Below are 5,825 nucleotides of genomic sequence, written 5' to 3' on the forward strand. Positions count from 1 at the left end.
ACCTCCTTGCAGAGGAGAGTATTCAGTGTTACAGCTCTTAAGAAGAGCCACACCTCCTTGCAGAGGAGAGAATTCAGTGTCACAGCTCTTTACAAAGAGCCAAACCTCCTTGCAGAACAGGATGCAAGTGTTACAGCTCTTAGGAAGAGCCACACCTCCTTGCAGAGCAGGATCCAAGTGTCACAGCTCTTAGGAAGAGCCACACCTCCTTGCAGAGGAGAGTATTCAGTGTCATAGCTCTTAGGAGAGCCACACCTCCTTGCAGAGCAGGATGCAAGTGTCACAGCTCTTAGGAAGAGCCACAGCTCCTTGCAGAGCAGGATGCAAGTGTCACAGCTCTTACAAAGAGCCAAACCTCCTTGCAGAGCAGGGTATAAGTGTTACAGCTCTTACAAAGAGCCAAACCTCCTTGCAGAGGAGAGTATTAAGCATTATAGCTCTTACAAAGAGCCACAGCCCCTTGCAGAGCAGGATGCAAGATGTGACAGCTCTTAGGGAGAGACAAACTTTCCTTGTCAAGCAGGATCCAAGTGTTGTAGCTCTTCCTCTTCTGCTCTCTCTCCTGCAAAGGTTTGCAGTGATCTGCCGAAGTCTTTGTTCTCCTGCTCTCTCTCCCTGGAAGGTCTGGGATGATTTACCTGTAGGCGCTGTACTCAGGGGTTTATATAGGGGCAGTTGTCCAAGGAGCTGAAAGCTGAGCTGATTGGTCTCTTTTTCTCCTGAAAATAGACCAATCAGGAGCAGAATTGAAAATGGACCAATTAGAGATGCACTGGAGGAATTGCCAGTGTTTTCCCCTGCTGGGTCTGATCTGTTTTGCTACTGGAGCCTGTGGTGGGAGAGGAAAGCTCCCTTCCCTTGCTCCAGCCTGCCACTTCCTCTGCCGGCTGCTGCCACCAAGATGGAGGTGGCAGGTCCCCCAGCCCCCCTCAGCTGAGCTGGCTGGGGCGCCACTTTGTCCGGTATCAAAAGGTGACTTGAGTGTTACAAATTTAATAGAGTTTTTCTTTTTCTTAAAATGTGTGTACATTTTTTGGGAGCCCTTCTGTATATTCAGAGTAGGTTTATATTTACCCATTGAGTGGATATTTTACATACCATGGGGAAACAGTGAAGATATTCCAAATAGTAGATCACATGTTGGTTGGGCAAACCTTGTGTGCACTTGTGAAACAGTGTGAGAGTTGAGAGCAGCGGTTCTCAACCTGTGGGTCACAACCCACAGGAACTGTACTAAAGGGCCATGGCATTAGGAAGGTTGAGAACCACTGGTTTGGAACTACATGAAACAACTAGAATACGAGGGAATATTTATGTGCTGCATAAAACGTGAATTTGCACAAGAATCCTTCAAAATAGGTGCATTTAGCTCATTTTTCCAATGAGGAAATGAAAGCACATCACAGTGGTTAAGACTTGCCCAAGATCATGCCCAGGTCGGGGGGAGAGGCGCTTTGAGTCAGCGTGCTTTCTCGGGGGGAGTATACTTTATACTCAGAGGGGAGAGCTAGATGTTTGCACTAGTTCTACAGCTGTCAGAGTTGCTCTTTTCAAAATTTCAAAGTAGCATAGAAGGTTGTGATGACTATGAGCTGTAGACACAGTGCTGGATATTCCAGACAGAAGAAGCTGATGATGAAACGGTTGAGGGCTGCTGTGTACTGAAATGAATGAAGATGAGGGGAGGGGAAGGTAGGGCACCCTGAATTCTGAATCTCAAACCTGAGTGATGATGAAAATTCTTTATAGATGTTGGATTCTAGGATCATGATTCACCAGGCCATAAGACAGTGACTGTTAATGTTAGTAATTTAGTGTCAAAAAACTTATACCCAATAAGCCAATCCACAGTGACACTCAGTATGTTAATGTATCTTTGCCTAAACACTTAACTGGATTTGAAAGGCCGGCAGTAGTAATTTACCACGATGTGGGTGTGACTGAGGGTTTCCTTTGCACTTCTGTCCTTTAGCTTTATCCTTCTGTGGAGTCTTTTTGTTTGATTGTTTGGTTTTTTTTTTTGAGACAGAGTCTCACTTTGTCACCCTCGGTAGAGTGCTGTGGTATCATAGCTCCCAGCAATCTCAAACTCTTGGGCTCAAGCCATTCTCTCGCCTTATCCTCCCGAGTAGCTAGGACTATAGGCACCTATCACAGCATCCCTTTTTAGATACGAGGTCTCGATCCTGCTCATCTCAGGCGGGTCTCAAACCTGCGCGCTCAGGTAATCCCCCCACCTCGGCCTCCCAGAGTACTGGGACTGCAGGCGAGAGCCACCGCGCCCGGCCTCCTTCTTTGCACTCTCAAATCACTTTTCCAGTGTGGTTTGAGAATTAGAGAACTTCGTCGGTGTCAGAAGCCCTCTTCATTCCACATAATATTTTTTGACAGAAGGAAATGTAAGATGTTGTGGTTGGTTTGGTGATAAACCTGGAATAAAGTGAGTTTGGAGCTGTGTAGATGTGGGCCTGGAAGCAGATTCCAGCAGGATGAAGAACAGTGGGGTTCTCGGAAAGCCCATTTCTCTATCCCTTTTGGTGAGAGCTGGCAATATTATTTTGGGACATCAAGCATGAACAGAGTCGCCGAATCAGAATGACTCCACAGATAGGGGAGCTGTACATCACCGCACCCACTGTCCAGGAATCCGGGGAGGAGGTGCCCCGGATTGAAGCATGGGCCACACACCCGGCTGGCAGCCAGGGCAGACGCACACTGTGCAGGTATGGTATTCTGTGTTCCCCGCCCGGGTCCCCTGCAGGGACGTCATGTCAGTCAGTCTGTGTTGAAGTGTTTATGCAGCCGGCTCATTAGCCCCACCCTTCTTGTAAGGCTCTTCCTGAACGAGAGGTTCTTCAGAAAAGAGAAAATGACGCCCGGGTTCATTTATGCTGAGCCTGTCATGCTGGGATAATTCAGTGAATCTCCACTCGCCCTATCTTATGCATTTTAGGGCTGGGGAGCTCGATTCTGAACGTTATCTAGTTCTTTAACCAAGAATGTGCGTCAGGACAGGGTGTCTCCTAAAAGAACCCGAAGCCTTCACTTAACCTCAGAGGTGCAGACTCCAGAGAGCAGGGTCTGGATGTCTCTGTCAAACCCAGGACCTGGTGCCCGTTCCCCGTAGGAAGACTGAGCCTCGTGTTTATAGGTAAGAAGGCCAGGACGAAGAGAAGTGACTGGCCTAGAGCTGGTTCAGTGAGGCCGAGATTTTGTCACCACATGATACGTAGTTTCAGAATTTCATGGCTGGGAGTTTTCCGGGTCATTGATTCAGTCAATTTTACAGGTGTAAATTTTACACCTATATTTTACAGGTGAATATAAACCATGCTTGTTCATACCATTTCCAAGTCAGATGTGAATGCAGAGAAACTGTTTTCTCAAAGTCCATCTTACATCCTGCCATTGGTAAAGACTGAAAAGTCAGTCACCAGGATTTCTTTTTCTTTTTTGAAACAGAGCCTTAAGCTATTGCCCTGGGTGAAGTGCTGTGGCATCACAGCTCACAGCAACCTCCAACTCCTGGGCTCAAGCGAGTCTCCTGCCTCCGCCTCCCAAGTAGCTGGGACTACAGGCGCCCGCCACAACGCCCGGCCATTTTTTGGTTGCAGCCATCATTGTTGTTTGGCGGGCCCAGGCGGCATTCGAACCCACCACCTTAGGTGTATGTGGCTGGCGCCTTAGCCAATTGAGCCACAAGCGCCGAGCCAACTCATCTTTTCTTAATGTCAGGAACTGTTAATTATTTATGATATTTTTATTAGATATCCTGTGATACCCTTTTAAAATTATTTTTAAAAATATTATATACTTAAATCTGAAATAAAACATTAATACAGGCAGTCCCCAGTTACATCTGACTGACATATGACTCACTTGGAGGCAATTAAAGGTAATACATAAATGTACTTCTTCCAAATTATATAGAAATTCAACTTAAGAACAAATATACAGAACCTATTGTTCATAACCGGGGGAATTACGGTTATTTTTCAATCTTAGCTAAAATATAATATGTGAACATTGCACTGCATTATTAGCACTTTTAAAAAATCTGGTTGATTTTTAACTTCTCTTTTTTTAAGGCATCTTACCTTGGAAACAGCCCGCCTGGCTTCCATGCCGTCTTTGAATCTGAGATAGTCCTAGTTTCAGCCTGTCCTCAATAGAGACCAGCGGGCCAGGCTCGTGCCTTCAAGAAGTCTCTGTAAAGCCTGTGGAGTGGCGAGCTCCTCCAGAAGTAAATGAGACTGTGTCAGCTGTACGTGACGGGACTGCACGGCCAAGTGACTCATGAAGATTTTTCAAGAAAGAATGGGGAAAAAAAAAAAAAAACGAAGAAAATTCACATCCCAGAAGCAAGTCCAGGATTTTTGAGCATCTGAAGGGCGATGGTTCTGAAAACGTGAATGGCAGACTCTGGCATGTTTCTGTCGTTGTTTGTTAGGTTATCTTCGTTACGCCATCCACTTTTGTGCATGATGTTTGAGTTATTTTCCAGTACTGCAGCGGCTGGCAACCTCCTTCTGATCAGAGTCTTGTCCTATGTGGGTAGAAGCATGTTGGTGTCAGAGCGACTCTCCCGCGGGACGTGACGGCTGTCGGGGTGCTGTCGGGGAGCAGCTGCTTCAGTGTGTGCTGCGCCTGGTGCTCTTCGCGACCTCGGGCTCACCTTCCGCTGTCCACCCCCGCCCGTGTGTGCCTCCTTTCTTTGAGCAGTTTTACACACCGAAGATCTGATTACCATATTTTTTGAATTTAAAAGTAAGAATTATATCTTCATAAAGAGACCTTTTGTAGACTTGCTGTCGTACCCGGGTTAATTGTCTAGGATCAGAGACGGTAATTCCCCTTCTTTCCAGCGTTGCTCTTCTGTCTGTGTGTCCTTGTCAGGTGTTTTGTGGTGGCTCAAGTTCTGTACGAAGTGAAGGTGATCTCTCCCTTCTGTTTTCAAATAACGTGGATAGTAGAAATTTAACCAATCTTTTAAGCATCAAGTTAAGAGATTAACTTCTACCAAACTTCTTTCTAGCGATATGGATGTAGTCTTACCTTCTTGCCTTTTTTTGGGGGGGGGGGCAGTGAGAAGCATGGATAGTTAGCCAGGAGTGGAATTAAGAGACGCAGTAGCTGGTCAGTGAGGTCATGGACACGTGTGGGCATGTGGGGAGTGAGGAACTGGTTTGCTTAGAGTGAGCGGTACTTGCCCCAAGTAAATCCGTATGACCAGCTTGACCTTCTCAATAATTTTCTATAAATTACAAGTTTTTGCTCTTACGAAAAAAGTTTTGCCCAAAAGGGAAAAATATAAACAAAACAACTCATTTTTAATTTAGTTTATGAAGCAAAACCCTCTGAAGTATGTGGGTTTTCCACATTTCCTTCCCTTACGGGGCTGGTTTATGTCATGCCTGTTATTTCCCTTCTATCCTGTATCACTTGGTCCCAGTTTTACATCTTTTTCTTCTCTGTCCAGAAGTCCTTCTTGGTTTCTTGTAGGTTGCCTGCTCCCTGCCTTTTCAGCAGCTCAGCCTCCTCCTCCCCACTTCTCCCATCTCTGCCCTCTCTGGACTTGGGGCTCCTCCTTCCTGCTGGTGTCTCTCCTGAGTCTTCTTCCCACCCTCACCCCTCATCCACTCTGGCCCTGTCAGGGGTGGGCTCTGTGGCTCTGTGGCCTCCCCTGACTCAGCCCCAGGCTGTCCCACCCTCACCCCTCATCCACTCTGGCCCTGTCAGGGGTGGGCTCTGTGGCTCTGTGGCCTCCCCTGACTCAGCCCCAGGCTGTCCCATCCTCACTTCTCATTTACTCTCACTCCACTGTG

The 5,825-nt window shown here is 46.8% G+C and overlaps 1 long non-coding RNA gene across 1 annotated transcript; it reads left to right on the forward strand.

Moving 5' to 3' along the window:
- The first annotated feature begins 2,131 nt into the window (after positions 1-2,131).
- On the forward strand, positions 2,132-4,338 carry LOC111721884. Its single transcript, XR_002770881.1, has 2 exons — positions 2,132-2,723; positions 4,089-4,338. It is a non-coding gene; the product is annotated as an uncharacterized LOC111721884 (long non-coding RNA).
- Positions 4,339-5,825: the final 1,487 nt, after the last annotated feature.

This window comes from Otolemur garnettii, unplaced genomic scaffold (genome assembly GCF_000181295.1).
Source record: "Otolemur garnettii isolate 467f Iridium unplaced genomic scaffold, OtoGar3 scaffold00197, whole genome shotgun sequence".
In the NCBI taxonomy this organism is placed as follows: Eukaryota; Metazoa; Chordata; class Mammalia; order Primates; family Galagidae; genus Otolemur; species Otolemur garnettii.